Source organism: Pleurodeles waltl, chromosome 8 (assembly GCF_031143425.1).
Source record: "Pleurodeles waltl isolate 20211129_DDA chromosome 8, aPleWal1.hap1.20221129, whole genome shotgun sequence".
NCBI classification, from domain to species: domain Eukaryota; kingdom Metazoa; phylum Chordata; class Amphibia; order Caudata; family Salamandridae; genus Pleurodeles; species Pleurodeles waltl.
In genome coordinates, this window is record NC_090447.1 from 1400735364 (window position 1) to 1400760658 (window position 25295).

At 41.6% G+C, this 25295-nt stretch overlaps 1 protein-coding gene across 1 annotated transcript in view; it reads left to right on the plus strand.

Annotated features, from left to right (window-relative positions):
• Nucleotides 1-4351: 4351 nt before the first annotated feature.
• Nucleotides 4352-25295, plus strand: part of IFNAR2 (interferon alpha and beta receptor subunit 2) — a 157477-nt gene continuing 136533 nt past the window's right edge. Inside the window, exon 1 of the mRNA XM_069202454.1 lies at nt 4352-4528. The gene's annotated coding sequence lies outside the window, so the exon portion shown is untranslated. The remainder of the gene's footprint in view (nt 4529-25295) is intronic.

The window sequence follows — 25295 nt, forward strand, 5'->3', positions numbered from 1 at the left end:
ACACAAAATTACAATTTAAATACTGCTATTTTGTATTTGTTTTAGCACTATTCGTCAAAATGCAGAGTGTCAGAGCACTGTACATCATATATACTCATTACATTGACAATAAAAGATACAAGTTTGTACATCAATGTTCAGAATATCTTACATAAGACATTGAGGGTTACAAGGTTTAAGAATCACATATCGTCCTTCATAGGTCACTATGCAATATTAGAAGGATTACAATTTATGAACTGCAAGTAAGAAAAGTATCTATGTGTTAAAGCAGTAACTCACTTACCTATCTACATAGAATAAAAATCTGTCATCTGCATGTTACTTGATGTGCTTTGAGGGTGACACATTAACCCTCTATACCACTTTGAGTCCAAATGGGCACTAAACAAAACACACATCTTTCCAACAAATACGTTAAGCACCAAAGTTATCATTATTCCCTCAGAATTACTGGGAACCCAAAGATCTCTTCAGCAGGCGCCTTAACCCCATAAGATATTTTAAACTTCTGACTATGCAACCAATTAAGCAGAACAGATTTACTGTCCTGTTTCTCCTTGTTGCTAATTTGGTTGTGGCAGAGATTTTGTAAAAAAATGAATAAGTTAAGGTGCATACTTTGCATCACAGTTGCATCACTTTTCTGGCCCAACCCTGATGCAAAATCTCTTTTGGGATTTGCAGTGCCACACAAATCCCGGTTGCATTGATTTATTTAAAAAAACACACAAGGCAGCACGTTGCCCTTCGTTGCATTACATTCTGTCAGGTAGGCGTTACATGCACAGGTAGATAAAGCAATTCTATTTCAGGACCCAAGGCGAGGATTATGCATTGCTTTCTTTCTTTATTTCGTTCCAGCAGCTTCAACTTAACAATGACAAAACTACCATTCCCATGAGTCTTAGGGAAAGAACTACAACTTTAACATCCACTTAACGAAGCACAGTCCAGTATCATCCGGGTCGCTCCCCTCATAATGTCCTCTTTCTTTCCTGCTTCCAAAGCAGCTAAGTAGACATTGTTTTCCTCTCTACAATTGTGATTTTGCTGTTGTTTTTCTTCCCCTTAGTGGGCTCACCAGCCTTTGTTCAGACCGCGGAACCACCCCTCATGGCTCCTGTTGCGGCAGAGAGAAGACTCGGGGCCACAAGAGCGTGGTACAGCGTTCCTGCCGGTAGGGGTAAACGATCGCTTGAGCACGATCAGTCAGTTTTTGAAACTGATGAAAGCATCTTGAGCCAAAACGCCTAAGCCCCCTGAGCCACCTGGAAGCTTGACGGCCACGATTTCGTGGGTCTGTACCGGAAAGGCACCAAGTGCCATTTGATATTTCCCTAATAGGCAGCTTGACACCCGCTGAACGTATCTGTTTTCAAGCACTCCTCGCACTTCTGTGCTGCCTCAAGCCTGGCCCAGGTGAAATAATTCTTACACTCTGTATATTCAATACGGCATGTGGGCCCCAGGGCTAAAACCCGCATAGTGCTTCGCACTTACAAAAATCTGCTACTCTGCTTAGCTCCAAAATCTGCCTTGGGCACCTCAGTGAATTACTTTTCTGCGCCTCTGGTCTACCTGCTCTCTCTAACCAGCCAGGTCAGAGCCAATATTTTGCCAATGGCGGACGAATATACAGAGGAGGAGTCCCTACAGGTGCTCCCCATTGATGATGAATTCTGTCAGGTGGGCAACACCTCCATACACCAGGCAGTAGGAGCCGCAATAGAGCCCTTGGAACGCCACCTTATTGAGCTTGTCTGTGCCTGCCCTATACCTCTAGGGGGAACAATGGATACTACCCTCCCGATAGGGGTACTCCTCGTGCGACATCCCGCCACAAAAACGTAAAAGTGACACGCCTCTGGATCTGGGGGTGTTTGAGTACCCCAAAAAAGCCTTTAGTAGACCAGAACCCTCAGTGGAGGACAGACCTCAAGGTCACTTAGAAGAACCTCTGCTATCAGACCAGGACGATGGAGAGTCACCAAACGAAGCGGGTCCGTCCCACCCTTGGCACTCTCTCCGATACCGGAAGATCCCAAATCACAAGAATCCACAACTTATATGCTGGATCCACAGGACTTGATCCATCCGCGTTCCTCTGAATGGTCCCCTAAGGACAAGGTGGCTAAGTATGTGGCTAGCCACCTCCGCAAACCCCTGGATAAGGAGGTCAGAGCGCGCCTCAAAGCTGAATACCCTCGTCCATCCCTCCCCAGGAAGGTGGTGCTGTCCCCCAAACTTGGCTACCTTCCTGCAGAAATACATCAAAGATCCCAAGAAAGGGATGGATAGGTCTTGGCGTTCGTGCCAAGACAAACTCCTCAATGTGAGCAGTCTGCTGACAAAAATCCTAGATTTGGCTGAGGAGGCTAAGGCCACAGGAATGCACATCTCCCCAGAGACTCTCTCAGGTTGGGCCCAACAGGCAGTCATATTTCTAGGCAATGCCAACTGTAATCTCTCAACCGAACATCGGCGCTCCTTCCTCCTTAAGGTGGATCCGAAGCTCGAAGACCTGGCATCTACGGAGGCAGGCCTAGTGGCGCAGGGAGGCCTTTTTGGGGAGCCTTTCATCAAGGAGCTAGGCAGGTTTGTTGCTATGTTCACTTCGCTGGACAAGGCGCAAACATCTAGAGCATCAACAGCTGGTGTCCCTACCCTCTCTTATGGTGCCCACTCAATAAGAGGAGCTACTGCTTCTCGTGCCTTTTGGGCAGGGGCTAGCTTACAGGATATCCTCAGATCTGCAGATTGGTCAAACATTAGTACGTTTAGAACCTTTTATTGTAAACCTGTTTACCATCCATTGGACACTGTTATTTAATTGCTTTAAACAAGCATAATATGAGCCTCCGGTCTTGTAATAAAATTGAGATTTTCCTAGCCTTGGTGTCAGAAAGGCTAGATTTTATTAAAGACACGGAGGCCAGTATTATCCCACCGCATTTCTTAACCCTCCCTGTTCTTTTTCACGGTGGCCATGTCTTCAACCAATACCACTGCTTCCGGTTGATCAACTTCCGGTTGCTCCTGGCCTGGAATCATCGCATGGAAATTCTTACTCTCCTGTTGGTTCCTCTCAGCTCTTCATGGATCTCTGCAAGGATTTTGTAGTGAAGACGCCGTAAAAATGTAAGTAGATTTCAATAAAATGTATTTGTACCAGAAACCACCCTAGTGACATGTAATAAAGAAGCTCCTCTGTCCAGCTTCTTCTAACGCACGGCTTTTCCTTTTTAAAACAAAACGTTCGGCACGGAGCACTCACCGAACGCGTCTCGTGCCAAACTGGTTCGCGAGAGCGGCGCGCGGGTGAAAGAAAATACCGCGCGCCGATGCCGCGAGCCGGCATACTACAGATTTCCTCTCTGCTATCATGACTCCTTATGTGGTTTTGTTGTTCCTCTCGGATTCTTCTTTCGACTGACTTTCAAAAGAAAAGAGGACTTGGTGCTCTCAGTCAAGATTGTTATGAGGGGGCTCGTCATGTGATTGGTCAGCCCCCATTGTCATTACATTTTGTAGGTTTTTTCCTAGGATTTCTGGGATTTGTAGTTCTTGGCTGCTATTTAATAAAGTAAGAAACGTTTAGGGATATTATGAGCCTCTGGTCTTGTAATAAAATCCTCACCTCTGTGTCCTTAATAGAATTGAAAACTTTCCCTCATGTTTATTAGGACATTTTACATTTCATCTACATGGAAATGTGCTGCATATGGACTACTATGCCTGGCAGAGATAGTTTATTCAGTCCTTGGGTAAAGGATGCTATACTATAGTCAAAAGCCAAGAGTGTTTTAGGTGTAGCTTACAAAAACGTGAGCCTTCTCTCTAAATCAGGAGTGTTTGCATGTATACTTGAAATGTACTCAAATGTACTTATAATAGACCTGTTTAAACATACTTGTGTGATCCTAAGTTCTGAAGTAGTTTTTTATGATGTCACTTCCTGTAAAGCCATGGGTTGTGTGCCACTTCCTGTGATGTCACGTTCTGTAATGCCACGTGTGATGTCACTTGCACACTGCCTAGCCTGGTTCATCCCCCACTACTTTTTTGTGCTCTGGATCATTGCAAGAAATGCTTAATCATTTTAAAGTGCCTCATGCGTATAGCTGCAGTTTTAAGTATACACTTTGAAGAAGGAAAATACCAGCTTTTGATGGTTTTGCTCATTTGTGCCGGTGGTGATATAAAATACGGGGAAAATGCCACGAAATAAAATTGTTCTGACTAGCGGCTAGGGACGCTATCCGGGACACTCGGCATCCTTTTCCGGTGCAGCCATATGGGGCGGTATCTCGTTACGTGATTGGGTGGGTCTTGTTTTTCGGGGCGGATCATTTTTCTAACGATTGGCAGAGTTTCCTGGGAAGCACCCCCCGGGTTCCTTCATGGGACCGCCCCTTTTGCTTGTCACGCAGTGTGAAATCTGCTTTCTGTTTTCATCCCCGGATTGAAAATGATTTTGGGAGAAAGCGGGTCCGATGTCATCGTGCTGATACCGTCTCTCCATGAGGTAAGGGTCACGTTGGGGTCTCTCGCGTGAATCGGGGTTGCGGAGTGCCAGGAGTACGAGAAAGGCTGGTTAGCTGGACTCGGGCTGAGGCTCACAGCTGTACAATGTTTACCATGTTGTGCAGTGATGCTACGGGTCCATGGCGAATTTGGAAATGCAAATCTGACAAGTTAGTTACAAGGGGAGGAGGCCCCGCGTTGAGGATTGTGCTTTGCGTGCCAGAATAGAGCATTCCAATGATTTCTTTAAGCCTAGCACTTACTAAAAGTGTGACCCAAAACTTAGATGTTGGATGGACAGATGACGGCGCAAGAGGAAGTTACCGCGTTGTGAACAGTCAGTAACAAATAGTGCATGTGGTAAACGGAGACCGAGTTACAAAGACTGTTCGTAATAAAGGACTTCCTAGAAGGTTTGATGAACATTTGTTTGGACAAATACATTCGTTTGCATACCTATAAGTGGTTGTGTTTCATCTGTGTAGAAATGGACATGTATTAGTTAACGCAATGCTATGCTAGGGCATGTTTCCAAGAATGTAGAAGTGGAAGCCTGGAGAGTTTTGATTGGAGGTTTTGAGCGGTTTGGAAGCTACCTCGCCCATGTCCTATCTCAGCAAGCTGTACTGTTTTTATTCTAAGAATAACTCTTTTAAAAAACAGGATTGTTTGGCGTTAGCCGTCACCTACCTGCAACATTAGGACCATGAAATTAACACATTATGGATCACAAGAGTTGTCGCATTGTTTATAAAAGATGTCACGTGCAGTTCCCCATTTTTGGTTGAAAAGGAGAATACTGCGGTCCTGCCAAATAGACCGCGTACCTCGAAACTGCTGTCCAAACGGGACTCCCTCTGTCCCAAATGTCGAGTGCATGACTCTGAACTTGCTTTTGTGCCAAGCCACTTTTTAGCACCATAACAGTGGTGTTACTGTATTATATTTATTTTTATTCCAAGCGGTCTTTAGCTGGCCCATGTTTGTCCTGTACGTCTTGCATTGCAAAATGAGATGTGGTGAACGAGAGGAAGTCGCTTATGTGGGCATGCTTGTGAGCAAGGGGCCTTTCTTGTAAAGTTTGAAATGCACTACTGGGGAAAGGGGAGTGTAAATCTTGAAATCTTGTTGTCTGATGAAAAAATGCTGCAGAAATAGACTTGTTCTCCTACAGTCTAAATCAGGCATCTCCAAAGAGTAGCTCGTGTGCTACTGGTAGCTCTCCACCTACCTATAAGTAACTCTCCTATGTTGAACTCAGCCTGCTGAATTAGAGGCTATTATTTGGATGAATTAGCATATTTATTCCAAAATTGGGAAAAAGGTGAATTCAAGATCAAAATGTGTGTATTTTCAGAGCTCATGTGTTTGTTTGGAGAAAGATGGAGTCATTTCTAAAATGAATATACATTCCAAGTTTATAAAACCTTTCTTTCATTACTACTGGCAACCCTGTCTGATTTACTGAGGCAGTTTCCACTGTCAGTCTTGCATAGGATGGCCACTATCATAATGTTTAAACATTAAAATCATACTGAGCTGCTGATACTATGCAGCTCAGTATGATTTTTATTAAACATAAGTAGCTCTTACAGAAAAGGTTGGAGACCCCTGGTCTAAATAAATAATATGGTCCGACATAGATTTATTATTAGTCTACGGCAGCCTCCCACAGTTTTTTCACCGCTGTAGTGAGCAGCATGCAAACTCTTACAGCAGCTAATTATGTCATGAAGTGTGTTCTCCCCCCTGCTTCCTTTCCATACAATAGGATCCATACCATTCCACTATAAGCTCTATTGTCCTTTCCTTCTAGTCCCACAATATAGGCTTTGTCCCCTTCTCCTTTATTCCTCCAGCATTTCCGTCCCCCCTTCTCAGCTGTCAGTCTTCAGGTGCCACACTTTGCCCCTTCTATTCCCAACTGACCTCTATTACCATAGTGAATCCTTCACTTCTTCACCACACTCTATGGCCCCTACCTCCTTCTCCTCCCCTCACACCGCAGATTCCTTGCCGCTTTCTCTACTCCCTCACCAAAGGCTTTTTTTCTAAGCTACTCTCTCACCTCTACAACAAAACCTTTCCTTCTGCCCTTGTGTCAGCTGTTCCAGCTCTCCTCTCCACACTTTTACATAGACTGCCCACCACTTCTTTGGGGCCTCTGTGAGTTGTGCTTGGTTAACAGATCGACTGGCAGCACCTCTGCCTTGCCTTCCCCAGACTCCTTTGCAGACAGGTCTCTACCAGCTTAACAAAGTGTCTTACTATTCCTAGACAGAGAGGGCCTGATTTAGTTATTGCCAGACAAGTTACTCCGTCAGAACGGTAACAGATATCCTGTCCGCCAAAATCTAAATCCCATTACATCCTTTGGGATTTAGGTTTTGACTGGTGGGATATCCCATTATATCCTATGGGATTTAGATTTCGGCATGGGGACCTCTTCTTCTTTGTGAATATTTGTAATAAAACATTTTAAGAGTGGCAGTGGTCCTATGGACCACTGCCCGCTCTTAAAGAATGAAAAGGAAACTTCTCATTTTTCTTTTTTAAATGCATCCGGTTGTCCTTTAAGGAAAACAGCCTGTAATAAAAAAAAAAATCTTCATTAAAAGCAATCACAGGTATGGTGGTCTGCTGAGCCCAGCAGGCCACTATCCCTGTGATGGCTGCGATTCCTAATGGGTCGCAAATTACAACCTACCTCATTATTATTAATGAGGTAGGTTCATTTGTGTCCCACTAGGAATCGCTAAATGAAACTATCTATAAGTTTCATTCATTAGGAATAGCGATTACCTAATTGTGATTTGCGGAAAATCACAGTTAGGTAATCGCTATTCCAAAGATTGATATATCAGGCCCCAGGTTCGAGTCTCGGTGTTGGCTCCTTCGATTCTTGGCAAATCACCTAGGATCAGATGTACATAGTTTTGGGCTAGCGATTTAACAGTGAATTATTGCTATTCTGTATTATGAAATCATAAACAGCTATATACAACATTGTGGTTTACACTGTTGCGATTCCTAGTGGGTCGCAGTTGACCTGCCTCATTAATATTCATGAAGTAGGTTGCAATTTGCGACCCATTAGGAATTGTTAAAAACATAGGGATGGTGGCCTGCTGGAGATAGCAGACCATCATGTCTGTGTTTGCTTGTAAATAAAGCAATTTTTTTTAAAAAATGCAGCCTGTTTTCCTTAAAGAAAAATGGGATGTGTTTCAAAAATGAAAAATGTTCTTTTCATTTTTTTATGAGTAGGCGGTGGTCTGTGGGACCACTACCTAATCTTAAAAAATGTTTGCACCCACAAACACAAAGGGGACCCCTTCCCATTTGCGAATGGGCTACCACCAACTTGGTGGTAAACTACAAATGTTTTGCAACCGTATTTCAGTCGCAAAACATTCCTTTATCCCCCTGCGAGTCATTATTAGGAAGGGATGTCCTTGACACACCCCTTCCTAATCCCGAATCTCCAACCCATTTTGCGATTCAGTAATAGGTTACTGAATTGCACTATATGGTTTGTACATACGTAAAGGCTTGTTTGCGAGCACAAAAAAGTTACATATATCTGGCTCCCGATCTCCCTGTTCACAAAATGAATGGTAACCTTCGGTAATGTAACCTTCTTTGGATCGAGATCGTGCTATGTACAAACTGTGGAAAAATGCACAAGAAGGTAGAAACAAAGCCATAACATAGGGAAGGACAAATAAATATTAATTTACTGGCTGATGTGTACAAAGTGAAACCAGAAAAATCGGGATAAATAGCGGCTTCTCCCTCTTAAACTGTCTGAGCTTAGGAAAATATTTTCTTTCACCAAAACTGTTTTTCTTCATTATCGCATACTTTTTAATCATCATTTTGAAGAGACTTTATCATATGTTACATGATGTTTGCTGTACGATTTACATAGGAAACCTTTTTCAGGGCTCGGTACATGCTCGGGCCCGAAGACCCGAAGCTCGGCCTTGTCTCACCTGTCCCTGTTTCTGTGTTGGCTCGCCCACCTCTAGACAGTATCAGTAAAGGTAAGAGGAGAGACGGCCTAACTTTGAAAATCTCTAAATGGCAAGAGCAGACTGACGGCGACTGCAGAACAGTCTTGGCGAGAGAATACGCAGGTACTGGGCAATCAGAAAAATGCCTGGGGCAATTAGTTCATTCTGAGCAATTAAAAACCAGATCAATCAAATAAACTTCCAAAGCGAGAATTTGCCAGTGGTCTGGGTGCATGCACTTCCATTAGTGAAACGAGTTGCTTCTGCAGCTAAGTCTGAGTGAGAGCAGAGAAGGGTGCTGCATTGATGACAGATGACAACTGTCATAAAATACTGAATTACTGATTGGTTTGTCGCTGCAGATTTACAGCTTATGTTTCCAGCTGTCTTGTACATTATATATGGTTTGTATGTCTGTCCTTGGAAGAGTAATCGCCAGCTGGCATTAGTCGAAGCGTGTCCGCACGCCCAGTTTTGGGACAAAGTAACATATCTAATTATAAATATGCTGTCCTTTTGACTGGCATCGATTTCATTAATCCCATTTGTTTATACACTTTAAAGCGTGGAGGGCAGGTATATTAGGCAGCCATAGAGCTAATTTGAGACCAAAAAGATGGCGTTTTCACATTCTGCAGACTTTGTTTCAAGTTTTTTTAACGTAAGTATTGCGCCTTATAACGCTCCGTTAGTCTCAGATATTGTCAATAAGTCAGAGCCCCACCAGTGTAGGCACGTTTGTTCAGGAGGCAAGTTGAAACGGGCCAGATTTTTCATTTCTAAACTACACCACACCCCTTAGGAGCATAAGTGAAACTGAAATTTGTCTAATAAACTAAAAATAAACTTGTGAGCATAATTTAGGCAGTTGGTTTCTGTGATATGACTAAATGTTTGTCCTGGATTTGGCTGTGTTCACTTTTTAAAATGAGACCAGTAGGAGGATTTGGAAAAAGAGCACGATGTCACTGAAAAAGGTTAGATTTCATTGACTCAGACTATTACTAAAGTGTGTGGCCCCATTGAGTCAGCTGATTGTGAAACTCTCCCCAGCCAGGTGCTCCCCTAACTCTTGACATTTGAGGTCAGTTGAATACGGCCTCAAGAGTACGACTTTGTATTTTATTTGTAATATTTTTTAAACGCATTGATTACTATTTCCTTGTTAATTATGTGTATGAACTCAGTGTGTTACTAAATCCTGCATTGTTGAAGGGACTTTGCTAGGGCCCCATTGCCCTGGAATTAGTGGGCGGCAGTGTGGTAGGTAGGATGTGTTAGGGCTGAGTTCAGAATGCCTTTTGTTCATGCCCTGTTGATTCTCAAAGGTACCTGCAGCCCTGTGATTTTTGTTGTGACTGATGTAGGTTTTTATCTTGTTTGTAAGTTCATTGAACAGGCGAGCAGGCAGGTAGTCTTTGAATTTTTTTTTTTTGCTCAAACATTGCAGGAGAAATATCTTATTTCATTGGCCCAAATTTGTAAGTTAAAGGATTTACTTACACCTGGAGTAAATAATTTACCGGGTGGAAATGGGGAGGGAAAACCACCCCAAAAGAGTGGGGGTGAAAAGGAATGTCTTTCTGCTTGGAGTGAAATATATTCCTTTTGATGAGAATATAAGGTTTTAATGCCATTTGTGCTGTTGCGATATATTTACACATGTAAATGCTTTCACGTGTAATGAATGACCAGGAATGAACAAAACATTTCATTAGTACTCCTGGGAACTTGACTGACAAAGCGTCTCTAGGGTTCTCCTCGGAATATTTGAGTATCCTAAAAAAGTTGCAAATTTGCCATAAAGTAGGAGGAAATATCTTGAAGAAAACTTTAGAAATGTTGAAAATGGGGCAATCAGAAGATTATTTCTCAAATTCATTCTTCACTAAAAGAACAGAAGGACGTTCAACCATAATGTCTATTTCACCCTGTCCACACCTTTTACAGGATTTTATTGCGGCTTTACATGGCGTCTGGATTTTGAGCTTCTGTTGCTCATGAGCAGACTTGATATATTATTTAGTTGTGGATTAATATTGGTGTCAGGGTCTGAGTTTCATTTCGTTCCTGGGCAGACTCCAGTTAATATTTATTGGTGGCCTAACAGTACTATCAGAGTCGGATTTCTTTCTATTCTGGATATGGCTTACATTGGTCCTGGGTAACCCAATGTACCATTTAGTAGTGACTTGGCAGTGCCTCAAGGGTTCGCGGATGACACCATACATTGCCTACTACTAGTATAACAGCGCTGCTCTTTCAGATGGGCACATTATAATACTTACTGGTTGGCTTAGTTGTGTATTTCAGACCTTGGCCTCATATCACTCATGTGTAGACCTGCAAATAATTCCAGGTGGGTTAAATATACTAATACTCTTTCCAGGGACATATTTTAGGACTTTGGGGGCCCTGGGCCAAACATATTTTTGAGGTTCCGGTTTGGAACAGCTGTGGAATTATGATCCAATTTCAGCTGTATTCTGCCCTCTTTTCCCAGGTCACTTCCAGCGCACAGGCACACTAGTCCAACTTCTAAATGTATTTACATCTACTATTCAGACATAGTGATGTGTGTTTTCAAAATTTTAGCACACTAATATTATTACAAATAAGCTGTGTGATGCTTTCCCATTTCTTGTATGTGAGGTCCTGTTTTGATCTAAAAGAAACTTTTTGATCAATGTTGTGTGAAACATATTTTTCTGCAAAATATCTGTAATAGAGTCTCACACATCACCCACATTTAAAATAAATGAAAGGAGAACGGTTTAAGAATTATTCCAGGATATCACGGCAAGACACTCTGCAGAACAGAGTTAGCTCTAACATGGGCCCCCTGAAAGGCTGGGGCCCCTGGGCCAGAGCCCACTCTGCCCATGGCTTAAAACGTCTCTGACTCTTTCCTTCTTCCAGATGCAAGCTGTGTTCCTGCCTTCAACGTGAAAGACAGATTGACTGCTTCAAACAGCCTTTTCCCCTCCCAATAATGTAGCGCCTACAGGTCAGGCTCAAGTTCCCAGCTGCCTCGAGGGCAATACATTAATTTTAATAGGCGCACTGAGAAGGTTTGCACCTGGTGCACCCTGTTAAAAGTGCTGGAACAGAGACCAGAAGCAAACAAACACAAATGATGGACGGAATGCAGAACCAATCAAACATTCCCCCCCAGTCACAGATCTGGGTTTAATCCATCAATTCTTTTGCTCACCATGCCACCCCAGTTTAGACCCAGCCATATGCAAATCAGTCTTGGCCATGTTCCCCATAGGAACAGTCCAGCCCAAACTGCCAGGCAGGTCCTGCCTGGGCTGGAAACAAGCATGCTGGGACCGGTTTCAGGGTATCACCCTCCATTAGCCAGGCTAGCTTGAATCCAGTGACATAGTGAGCCCGGGACCCACGTGTGGGCATACCCGGGGCACTTATGGCAACAAAAGCAAAGAAACACAGATGATGGATGGAATGCGGAACCATTGGCAGTTCGGGCTGGACTGTTCCCAGGGGAACAGGGTCAAGACTGATTTACATATGGCTGGGTCCAAACTGGAATGGCATGGGTAGCAAAAAACGATGGATTTAGGCCCAGATCTCTGCACTGGGGGTGAATGTTTGACATTGTTCAGCATTCCGTCCATCACTTGTTCTTTTTGTATTTGGAACAGAGACCAGGGCAGTGCAAAACACTACCCCAGGAAAACATTTACAAAGGCTTCTAGCTTTTGAGTAAGAAAGTCCAAAGAATGAGAGATCTTTTGTTCTCAGATTCTTTTTAAGGGATTGGATGAATGTGGCTGGCTTTTGATATTAGTTATTGGCTAAGTAAGGTCAAAGGTAGGAGAGTACCTCTTAATGTTGTCCAGTATGTGTGTCATTTATGCTAAAATGTGAGTCCTGAATCCTGATGAGTAATAACGAGATTGATAAAAGGAGTTCAATTGAATTGGGCAACTGCACAGGTACTTTTAAGAGCAATGGATATTTGTATCTCATGTGCTATATAAATTGTGAGTTTTATTATTGATATTATTTCTGTTATAATTATTGTTTACCACCCGTTCCCATATATCACAGTGCTCTCTCACCAACGGTTTCCCCTGTGTACTTATAATGCTGTGGCAAACACGCCTGTGATTGACAGGCAGCAGTAATGTAAGTTCCTCCTTTTCTACATGGAAGAGAAGCTTGTGTTTTTTTTTTTTTTAAGTCTTTGTTCTTTTTTTTTTTTAAGTCTTTGTTCTCATTATTGATGTTTTTCTGACTGTGGTGACAATAATAGATATTTGGATCGTGGCCAAGTGGCAGAAAGCCTGCTAACCACAGACGTGCAGTTTTGCACTTTGTTTTTTAGTTCTATGATAACAGAATGTAGAGCGAGGTTTCAGAATCTGAGCAAGTGATCCTTTCATCTACAGTTGCCGGTAATGTTGGCTTGATTTAACTTATAAAGTAACACCATTGTGCACAGTGGATTTGCGATTTTTTTTTTTTTGTCATCCTCTTTTCTTCATGTTGGAAAACCTTTAGTTGTCTACTGTTGTTTCGGTGCATGTAAGCGTTCAAAGCTGAGATATACTAGGATAGGGGGTACTATGCTTTGTGGACAATTTTTCACTGTGTGTCTTTTCTAGCAGCCACTACGATCAAAGGTGCGTCATTACATAACATCACAGTTCCTCAAAGACACAGAATAGGTAAAACCCTTTGCTACACCAGGCCATTGTTTGCAAAAACAGCTAGCTAAATTGTTATTTTATATGATATTGCTGGCTAGAAGAGAAATATGCAAAAAATGGATTAACCCGTTGCCCCCAACAATAAGGGAATGGAAAGATTCATTATTATATAATCTGGTTTATGATACAAAACTGAGAGGAATTAGTGAGAAAAGTCATGAATCTTGGAAGCCATTAATAAATTGGTTCGATAAATAGGCAGATTGGTCTGATTATATACTCTAAAGTCCAGAGGAACGAGATTATGGGGGTCATTCTGACCCTGGCGGTAAAAACCGCCAGGGTCAACGACCGCGGGAGCACCGCCAACAGGCTGGCGGTGCTCCCTTGGGCATTCTGACCGCGGCGGTACAGCCGCGGTCAGAAACGGAAAACCGGCGGTGTACCGCCGGTTTTCCGCTGCCCTGGGGAATCCTCCATGGGGGTTCCGACACCCATACCGCCATCCTGTCCCTGGCGGTTTTGGTCGCCAGGCACAGGATGGCGGTATGGGGTGTCGTGGGGCCCCGTAACAGGGCCCCACCAAGATTTTCAGTGTCTGCCATGCAGACACTGAAAATCGCGACGGGTGCAACTGCACCCGTCGCACCCCTTCCACTCCGCCGGCTCCATTCGGAGCCGGCATCCTCATGGAAGGGTGTTTCCCGCTGGGCTGGCGGGCGGCCTTCTGGCGGTCGCCCGCCAGCCCAGCGGGAAACCCAGAATACCCGCGGCGGTCTTTTGACCGCGCAGCGGTATTCTGGCGGTCCCAGCCAGGCCGCCGGCTTCCGCTGCCGGCCGGGGTCAGAATGACCCCCAATGTGTGTTCCAGAGGGTAATTTTGCCCAGAGATGGACTATTCCCTGGTCTGGGAGTCTTTTGTGCCAACCGATATAGAATAAACCCACGGGGGTCTGTTCTTTTAGGGCCCCAGACCACAGGATCATGAGAATAAGGACAAAAAAAAAAAAACAGCATGGGTTTTTAGCAAAAACCTAAAACTTCAACCTAGGTCTAGTTTATGCAACCCATGTTTGTCAAGGTGACCACTTAGTTATGCCTCTTGTGGGTCAGTATCCTTTTCACTTAACAGAGAAACCAGCAACAAGGTCCAGACAGCGTGTCTTGCTCCACAGAAGAAAACTAAGGGCCAATATACACTCCACGCCAGAAAGCAGGAAATAAAATCTGTTTTTTTAATCATGAGTACACAGCTGTCTGACCAGCATCCAAGTCACTTATTTCAGCAGAGGGATTTTCTTTCAGTGCATTCTTTGGTTGCAGATATAAGTGCATGCATTTAAAATTCATTTTTCTGTCTGTAACTTCTCTCTTTAGGTTATTAGACAGCAGAGCTGGGCATCCCATTTCCCACAGATGCATCTTGTTTTAAAAATCTCTACGGAGTGTCATTGGATGGGATAGCAAGGGTGAATACAACAGGTTTTAGTTTTATTCTTCATGTTTGCGAACATGCTCCCTCTTTCATATGAATGGACAATGCACCAAGGTTTTAAGTGTTTGTGGAAAAGACGATGAGGTGGCCACATTTTATTATATGAGATAAAGTACCATCTGGCGTACATGATAAGTATATTGCAAGTCATCTCAGTGTTCCATAACCATATAAAGGAACTCGGCCTTCTGCCTCTTGTAGTGGGATACTCATTGTCCGAAAGAATTGAAGGACAAATTCAATAGGTTGAAAGCAGTACTGGGGTATATTTCAGTTGTATGCCAAGAAAAGGAAACTCCATCCACAACGTCAAAGATCCCACTGCCAATGATCATCAGTCAGGCTGCCACTACAACTTCCTTTGTAGATTTGCGAACATCATATGTGTGTTTCCTCTTTTCTAGCAACAGTTTCTCTTTTGCCACAGCAATATTTTTTTTAGATCTTCGCAATTCTTCAAATCTTTCACATACCCCTTAATCCACGGAGGACTAATTTTCGTGTGAGGAACTCTCTTTCTGAATAAAACAAATTGGGATTGACCAGTACTGGAATGCAGAGTATACCTATGATGCTCCACCTTTGCTCTGATAGCATCCATCCAACTCACCTCCATTTGCTTAGCCAACTGAATAGTTTCTTTTAATGTCCTGTTGAAACGCTCAACCATACCATTCGATTCAGGATGATACAAAGCACACTTTTTATGCATAATGTCTCTTGATACCAAAATATCACATATCAATTTGGACGTAAATTGAACCCCATTGTCCATCAGAATACATGTGGGATTCCCTTCTCTGGCAAACACTTCTGTAAGAAACTTAATGATCGTGATTGACGTAACATCTGAAGTAATCAAAACCTCAGGCCAATGAGACAAAACATCCATCAAGACTACCCATACTTGGAACTGGAACCACAACATACTGGACCCTTAATGTCCAAAGAAACCTCATCCCACACTTCTTTAGGAATCTGCCTAAGTTCCATAGAATGCGTCCTCCACTTCAAAGTTTTATCTGCAATTCTGCACTTCACACAATCTCTGACCTTTCTCTCCAGAGCTAAATCCATTCCTGACCACCAATACGCATTCCTCAGTCTTTCTTTGGTCTTGCATATGCCGTGATGCCCAGAATGTGCAAGTGAAATCAAGCATTCACGCAAACCGGAAGGAGGTATTGATCTGCCAGCTCTCAATACTAAACCATTCTCAACAGAGAGCTCATTCCAAACCTTTTTGTACAGCACTACCCCATTCTCACGACCCGGCAAGACATTACCTGATAACAACAAATCTATAATATTTGCCAACTCTTAATCTTTACATAATTCTTCCAACCATTCCTTTTCCAAAATACAACCATCAGTCACACTACAAACTCTGACATCCTCATCAACCCAACACAAACTCAGTTCATCATTCACATCCCAATTCACCGACCTCAGCCAACACAAACAATCAGCCGTTTTATTCTCTCAACCAGGAACATACTTAACAGCAAATAAAAAATCCTGAAGACCAACAATCCACTTGCAAATGCATGAAGAAATACAATCCAACCCCTTTTTATCAAAGATCTCCTGTAAAGGCTTATGATCAGACCGCACCACAAAATGTGATCCCCAAAGAAATTGCTTAAACTTCTTAACTGCCCAATAAATAGCTAACGCCTCTTTTTCAAAGGTAGAATATCTGGATTCAGCTCCCCTCAGAGCTCTGGAAGCAAACACATTAGTAACCTCCTTGCCCCATGAATTTGTTTAAGCACACAACCTAATCCTTTATCTGAAGCATCAGTGATAATACAAAACGGTACACCTGGTTGAAAGCTGTTGAGACAGTGAGCAGAAGATAATGCATTCTTTAGGTCAATAAATTCTCTCCTACATTCATCTGATCAAACAAACTCTGCACCCTTCCTGAGCAAATCTCTGATACAGCATGCCCTACTAGCAAAATTGGGAACATACTTAGCATACAACTCAGCCATGCCTAAAAATACTTGAACATCTTCTATTTTCTCAGGATCAGCTAAATTAATTATCGCTTTAACCAAATCATCTTTTGGCTTCACACCATCACCAGAAATAAGATGTCCTAGATAATAAATCTCAGTACAAGCAAATTTAAAATTTTCCCCTTTCAATGTGATTCCCTTTGAACAAAATATTTGCAGAACCTCTCTGATTTTCAAAATATGTTGTTCAAGAGTGTCCATGAAGACAAGTACATCATCCTGAAAGAATTTGACACCATCCAATTTACCAAGAATCTCATTCATAAGCCTCTGGAAAACAGAAGCTGCAGAACATAACCCAAAAGGCATCCTATTAAATTTATAAACACCAAATGGAGTGATAAAAGAGGTTAATAACTTTGATTCCTCACACAGCTGAACCTGATGATACGCAGTGCTCAGGTCTAAAGTAGTAAAATACTTGGCTTTACCTAATGAGCTGACCATTTTGTTTATATTTGGCAATGGAAATTTATCTTCAATTATAGCTTTATTGAGATGCCTAAGATCAATGCACAGTCTAATGTCCCAGATCTCCTCGTAGCAACCACAATTAGGGCAATCCATTGTGCTGCTTCAACCTCTTCAATAATACCTTCAGATTGTAACCTTTTGAAGTTCTAGTTTTACTTTACCCTGCAAGCTAAAAGGAATGCTCCTCACTTTACATGCTACTGGTTTAGAGTCTTCCTTTAAACAGATGCAATGTTTGTAACCAGTTATACATCTTACTTCAGAGTTAAAAACCTCAGGAAATTCATTCATGAGATCAGTACTAAAATTACCTACTTTTGTACTTGCACTTGTGGAACAGAATTAGGATTCAAAATGATACCTAGCATCTTCTGATGAGACCAGCTTAAAATGGTATCACCAACAACAGGGACATAAACTTTACCAAAAATCTTGTTTCCTTTAAATGTAATAGTAGCATTGAAGTACCCTTTCAGTTCTATCGGTTTGCCTCCATAACTATAGGGTGTAACATCAGGATCTAGAAGCAAAAGTTTCCGTTGGAAATATTTAGCGTAATTAGTTTCAGACACAAGACAATTTCGCTCCAGAATCCATCATCATAGATATGGTGATACCATTCACATCAACTGAATCAGAAGGATGTTCACAATGAATACTAGAAACACAGTTAACATAATTTACAATTTGAAGAATGAAATCATGATCTTCACAGTCTTCAATACATTCAACTTCATGAATCTTGAACTTAGATTTAGCAAGAGATTTGAAACATTTAGCAAAGTGACCCTTTTCTCCCCACACTTATTGCAAACCACATTAAGTGCAGAACATTCTTTGCTATTAGCAAGATGAGTCGAAGATCCACATCTAAAACATAATAATTTTGTTTTCGAGCTTACTTGACTTATATTTCTAGGTTTAGTATCAAGAGCTTGCACATTAATGTTAACACCTTTAGACTTTTTCAAATCTTCAATGCATGACATTGAATGTTAAACCTGTTTGGCTACTGTCAATACTTCATCTAATGTAGGGTCAGATTTTGACCATAAAGCTTCTTTGACCTTATCACTTTTACATTCAAGCATAAATTGATCACGAATACGCATCAACATTATCACCAAAATTGCACACAGCAGCTAATTTGCGTAAAGCTATCACAAAGTCTTCAGTAGATTCATCATCATTTTATTTGCGTTTACCAAAATAATACATCTGAAGAATGATGGAAATTTTGGGCAAATAATGTCTGTCCAACCTAGGCAAAGTTAACTCAAATTCGTTTAATGAAGTGTCTCCTTCAGCGCCATCAGGAGGAGAAATTGTAGGTAACATTTCCAAAATTTCTTGACCTTCTGCTCCAAGACAATGCTGTAGAACTGATGTTTTCCTTTCCACTGATAAGTTCCTGCCACAAACACAAATGTATGTTAAAAATACCTTCTTCCATTTGGGCCATGGTATCAGAGGATCTCCAGGAATAGATAAAAAGAAAGGAGGTGGAGTAATGTTCTGCATATTAGTTTGCAAAATACACTGTTCTTCTGGCCACAAATAAATATGAGAGTTACTGAAGTGAAATAAGTAATAGCTGTGCACATGAGCCATGAGTACTCAAAATGCATGCTGAAGAAAACATTTGACCAATAAAGGCTGTGCGCAGAAAGAAAATTGGTTGAATATATTCCTGGAATGCGGAATAAACAAGTAAGTACTCCATAAATGATGATTAGAACAATCAAAATTGTTGAATGAAAGAAAATCAGATGGTCCAAAAGAACAGCGCTTAATAAGTTTAAGAAAGCATCAAACGAAGCGCTGAGCACTGAAAAGCGTTTAGCACAAGCTAAACAATAAAAACCACATGAATCTAATCATTGACCAAATAAATGTGTGATAGGAACGAACACACTTTAAATTTGGTCATACGGCAATTGTAAAAAACAACAGAAGCAAGAAGCGGCAGGTCTGATATGTATGTTTACACTGGAATAATGCACGCGCAAACGTTGCGTTTCTGACAGAGCGCCACAAATTGCAACTGTAGCCAGGAGACGCCGGGCAGGTACGGAATGCTTGTTTACATCTAGAAGAGCGCACGCGCACACAATGCGCGTATCACAGAGAGCCAATGATGGCAACTGTTGCCAGGAGACGCTGACGGCAGAATGAATACAACTGAAAAGTATACAAGATACGCGTTTCACATAAGAAAGTGAAACCACTTTCCAATAAAATAAGAACACAGTACCTTGAGATGTACGGAGTGCCTCAGGGCCAAATAAAGTTGAACATGAGCCGAAAAGGAAGTTGAGTTGAAGTTTCCTTAAAAATACAATCCAGAAATAGGTTCGAAGAGCCAATCGTCGCCAAAATGTAGTGGCATACTCGTTGTCCAAAAGAATTGAAGAACAAATTTACTAGGTTGAAAGCAGTATTGGTATGTATTTCAGTTAAGAAAAGGAAACTCCATCCACAATGTCAAAGATCCCACTGCGAAAGATCATCAGTCAGGTTGGAATGTCAAGAACGTTCCAAGCCACTGAAAGAATGACAGCATTGGGGGTGGGGAGGGGGGGGGGAGGGAATATACCAATAAACACGATACAAATAAGGAGACAGAGAATACAATGAAAAGGCAATGGCTAGGGAAACAATACACAATACTACACTCTATATGGTTATGGAACTCCTCAATGACTTGTATTATCTTTCTCATGTAAGGCGGGGGTCCTTTAGCCCATACATATATATATATATATATATATATATATATATATATAATGTGTATATATAGTTTTATATTGCCCGAACACTGCCTGAGGGCACCAGCTTACATAACATAAGGTCAGATTCATTTTATTTTAACTATGGGAGATTAAATATTTTACCCAGAGCCAAAACTGGGAATCAAACCTGGGTCCCTAGATCCAAAGTCAGCAGCTATGTCTGTTAGGCCACATCCATATTTCTCAAATTATGTGTGAAAGTTATACGTAAGTGGAATTATTGTGTATGATTACATACACTAAGCACATTCTCTGTTGAAATGCCTTTGTGAAGTAAAAAAAAAAACAGCAGCAAAAAATATTGGAAGTTTCTCACGGAGTCTTTCTTGGGAATATTTTGTTTTGAAACTGGACTTAGAGGTGTAGTTCAGAATCTTTGTGCCAGTAGTGCTGGGACAATTTTCAGAGGAAGGGTGATGACATCAATGTTACATCACTGAAGTCATAGGGATTGTGAAAATTCCAAGCTTCTTACGAAGTATAGCACATGTATTCAGCAGGAGAGCAGTAAGGGTGTATGTAGTATGTAGCTAGTGGTGCATTATGGAGCACACTGTTGCAAATATATTACTAAAGCATTGTGTGATAGCGCACTGTCATTTACCTACAGCACATTTTTTATTGAAAAGTCCATTACATTTGCACAGACATACAGTATTCTTGATGAAACTATACAGCACACAAATGATAATGTGTGGAAATAGGGTTTCAGTAAATATTTATCATTTGTGCATCATCAAAAGTGCTTTGGTCGTTTTGATCCTATTCAAATCCTCATGTTAAAAGAATAAGCAGCAATTTGTCAGAAGACCTAGCCTGACATTTGACCTCTGTCTTCGAAGAACAGCAAATGTGGCAAGTTAAATACAAAAGATAAAGGAATATTTATTTATTGCTCTTTCTCAACCCATGGGGAAATCGGTTGGTGACCCACCAGTGGGTCGTGACCCACAGTTTGAGAAACGCTGCACTATGCACATTCCTGAGAGGGGCAATGGGCATACAACTTTAGCAAAGCTCACAACACCAGTATGAGATAAACCACTTCTAAATCGGACACCCTACGTTCGACAGTATTCACTAATCTGCGTTGTTGCAAAATCTTTACTGAAGTTCTAGAAATAAACATGCACACCTTACACACTTTGTATATACTCCTGTTTTACAAATGTTTCACTTTGGCATATGTCCAGATATCCACTGATTGACAATGTATTGTCAACAACAACATTAGCCTTTTCATGTTTCATTTAGAACAGGCCTTATATGTAAGCCACAACCTACTTTTACATTGTATAACTTCTAAAATGCACAATTACACTTGTCTCCAGAGCTTACACTATTTTCATGCTATCAACCCACATGTGTAAACTCAGAAACCCTATGCTCTATATAACTATGATGTCATCACTGATCTGTGATGTCATCAGTGATGTGATTTGAAATGTGTGAGAATGTGGATTATTGGTTAGGGTGAATGCTAGTTCACCACATACAATCATTGTGCTGTTCTTGGTAGGTCCAGTAAAGGGTTCAGCAATTTAAACCTGAGCTCGAGCCTTGGTGGCTATGGCACAGAGCAGACTGTCTTAACTAAAGAAACACTGTAAAGCATTTAGAAGTACCAAAGCAGTTAAAATGTCAAAAATACAACACAATAAAATCCCACTCCAATTTGGAAACATAAAAAATATTTTAATGAACAAAATAACATCCAAACAACAAAAAACAGATAAGGGGAACTGGAGAAATTATTTTTTAAAGTTTTAAATAAAAAAAAAACTGCTAAGCCCCATCTGCAAACAACTGGTCATGTTAGACGGGTAAAGGATACAGATAAGGTTTAATACTGGCCACGATTGGGTGTATGTTGGATTTAGAGGCAAAGTTTGTCCCTTTCAGAAGTTTTATGTCTGCCTTACTCTCTGAATTGGATGTTTAAAAATCTTCACCTGGGCAAGGTAGCAGCTGTGGCTGAGATGGATTTGACGAGGCTGTGTAGCCATTTAAACAAAGTCCCAGTGAAACATTTGACTTGTGGCAGGAAAGCTCTCAGTGGGGGAAATTCAAATGTGTGGATCAGATACAGAGACCAGGTTTGTCCCATTCAGAAGTATTACTGTCTGTCTTAATCTCTGAAATGGTCACAAAAAGTAAAAAATCCTCCGCGGGGCAAGGCAGCAGGCTTTGGCACAGATGGGTTCCATGAGGCCAGCTAGCCATCAGATGAAGTCCTGATGAAGGTGTTGACATGTGGCAGGAAAGCTCTGATCAGGAAAAATTTGTGCCCAAGGAAGGTTCCTCGCTGGCAGGATATTTTTGACTTCTCTCCCAGTGATGATTCTACCTTCAGACTTAGTCACTTTTTTGGAGCGTGGATTCCTCCAGTGGAATAAACTGTAGCCAAACAGGACTCCTCGAGGCTGGGTATCTTCTCTGCAACATCCTGCTGAAACGGATTTGCTGCTGCGGAGAGGCTCTTAGCAAGAGCAAACAAAATCTTTGGTCCTGGGGCAAATCTCCATCAGATTGACCTGGCCATTTGCACAAGCCTTCTGTCAGGTTTGCAGGATAAAATTCTTGGAAAAGTTTCTAAGTCCCAGCTTTTAGGTTTGGGCAGGAGGAGTACACCATGACACCAGTCAAGTGTTCCAGGACCACAGGAACAGAAATTGAGACTCAGGATTCACTACACAGAAGCCATCAGCAGGATCCAAGACAGGTCCAGTTGAAAGTGGTCAGCTTCCAGGAAAATGGGCTTCTTGTAGCCTTTGTGTCCCTGTAGCTTAACAGGAGGCCAGCCAACTGACCCTTGGAGTATATTTTTTAGTCCTGTTGACAAGTGGGGGCATGACTAGCACTTAGGGTTCTGCTCCCAGGGCTCGATAGATGGTGCAGTCCTTCTTCTTTCTTCCACAGGTTCAGTAGTTTTACAAAGTTTTGGGTGCAATGGGTGCCACATTTATGCTTGGCATTAGCTTGTGTGTGGAGGTGACTCCTGGCCCCTCCCTAACCAATAGGGAAAAAATTCTCAGGGGTAAACCTACGCAATTTCGCAGCAGTTCCTGTGTGCTCTACTGCTACAATCTCACAGTGCCCATCTCTACCTAAAACCAAGATAGCAGAACATTTTATCCTCATGCTGAGCTCCTGTGCCCACCCTAGAATTGTGGCCATGGGAAATGAGAAACCACTCCTCTGTGGTCACTCAAAAATGGTTCTGGGGTTAGCTTCTTTCCCACTGAGATTGGAGCCTGGCTTGCTAGGAAGACAAAAGAGAGTCAAGCCCAGGTAAGAACTACATCTGCTAATGAGAGGGTAGGCATTCTTCGAAGATATGCAAGGGTTTGGCACAGACCCAGACCATTCTGTCACAGAAAGGTCAACTTTTCTTCACAGCCAGCTTGTACCTCATCAAAGAGCTATTCAGCTCCTGAGCAACAGTTGGAAGCCAGGCATGTGGGCTTCTAGAGACTTTAGGCAGGATAAGGGTGACTTTTTCAGAAGCACCTTTTATAAAATATTTGTTACAAATTCGACTTTACCAATGAATTAGATTTGTAATAACAATTTTAAAAAGTTCAAGAATGAACTTTTGATCTGGTTACTAGGTGGAGATACCTTATACAAATTATTAATATTATCGCAATGCTTTCCTATTAAACAGCTAACCCTACTACTGTGGAACTAGCTTTTAGGATATTGTCACAGTATTGTCATGTTTAACACTAAATTCATACATGTCCTACCTTTTTGAACATCTGTCTTATTGGCATTTGGGGCCTACTCAGAGTGACCTATTCAGGGATGTGGCATTCCTATCGCCCGACACATATTGTTGGGGTCAAGGGCAACAAGTCTTAATGTTTATATTGTCCTTGGGACAAGTAGGCCCAAACTTCTGCAGTACAAACCCTTTGGCTGCCAGTTTACAGAGAAGGAAACTGTCTGCAGTTGAAATTATATGTGTGTTAATGCTGTTCAAACTTGTATTTATGGTTCATTAATGAAAAGCCTTCATTATTAGGGTGAGCACTGTGAATAAACGTTTAAAGGTTACACTTCACTACTGACAGTGGTTCTAGTAAAAAAAAAAAAAAAGCGTACAAACATGTTAAAAAAGTTTAACAATATGAGGCTAACTGTAATGCTCCCAGAATGCTCTCTGATTAGATGCAAATATTTGCAGAAGCTTGTGAGCAAGAGTGATGAATCTTTGCTTTCAAAATAAAATGTTTTAAAAAAATGCAAGTAGGAAAATACTGCTATGACATTTTATGTGCTATTTCTTTGAAGCGTCATTTAGTGAAATGTGTTGATGCATGTTAGTATTTCCCAAAAATATTCCTAATGGAAAATCTCTGCAGCCATTTTCAACACGATAATGGGAGGCATGAAAATAAACAAGCATTGGCAAAGTCAACCGATCCGATATGTTTTTTGGAGTCTTTTGGTTTTGTCAATGCATTTCTTGCTTTGACATGGCTTTGGTAACACTTTATTGTTGTGGGAGTTGCCAGGCCTTCCCCATTGTAACAAACACAGTCAGCACCTGTTCTGAGTTGGGGGGTGAGGGGGTGGGAGGATGGCGCTCCATGTTCTTTGCAGGGGGCCCCCTCCAGTTTTGTTACACCACTGATTGCCTTAATAGTTCCTGGCACTGAACAAAACTACTTTGTGTGCCAATATGCTCCTTCTGGAAGAGCAGAATGTGATCACTCACAGTAAAGCCAGTCGATAGTTATAGAGAGAAATAGAAGTTTAATAAAAACAAAATGTCATTTTTAACGCCAGACCTAATTAGGGACCCAATTCTTGAAGAAAGTCACAAAAGTGCACCCATGGTATATGTCTTTGAATTAGTGGCTTTCATGAATTCACAAGAGCTCACAGAAATAGACCTGGAAATCTTACTCCTAGAAAATATGTTTGAACTGTATTTTAGCATGAGCAAATATGCCTGCGTAGATTTGCTCATGTGAAAATCTACTGAGCGTTTACAAGTTCACTTTCCCTCAAACCACTTTTTTCCCCCAATCCCTGGAAGAACATCTACTTCTGCCATTGTCAGGAGTACATTTACAGCCTTTATCATTATGGGAAAAGATTAGAGAAGAGCTGGTGAAAATCCTTAAAACATACAAGTCAATAGGTTTGCAGACTCAGGCATTCCAGCCCTGGAACTATTGCTTACTGCTTCCTCCAGCCCCAATACGTAGATCTGTGGAAAAGTGGCAAAAAAAGGAAATTGCTATAGTAGGGATTGGAATTGTAAGTTTTCAAGCCCT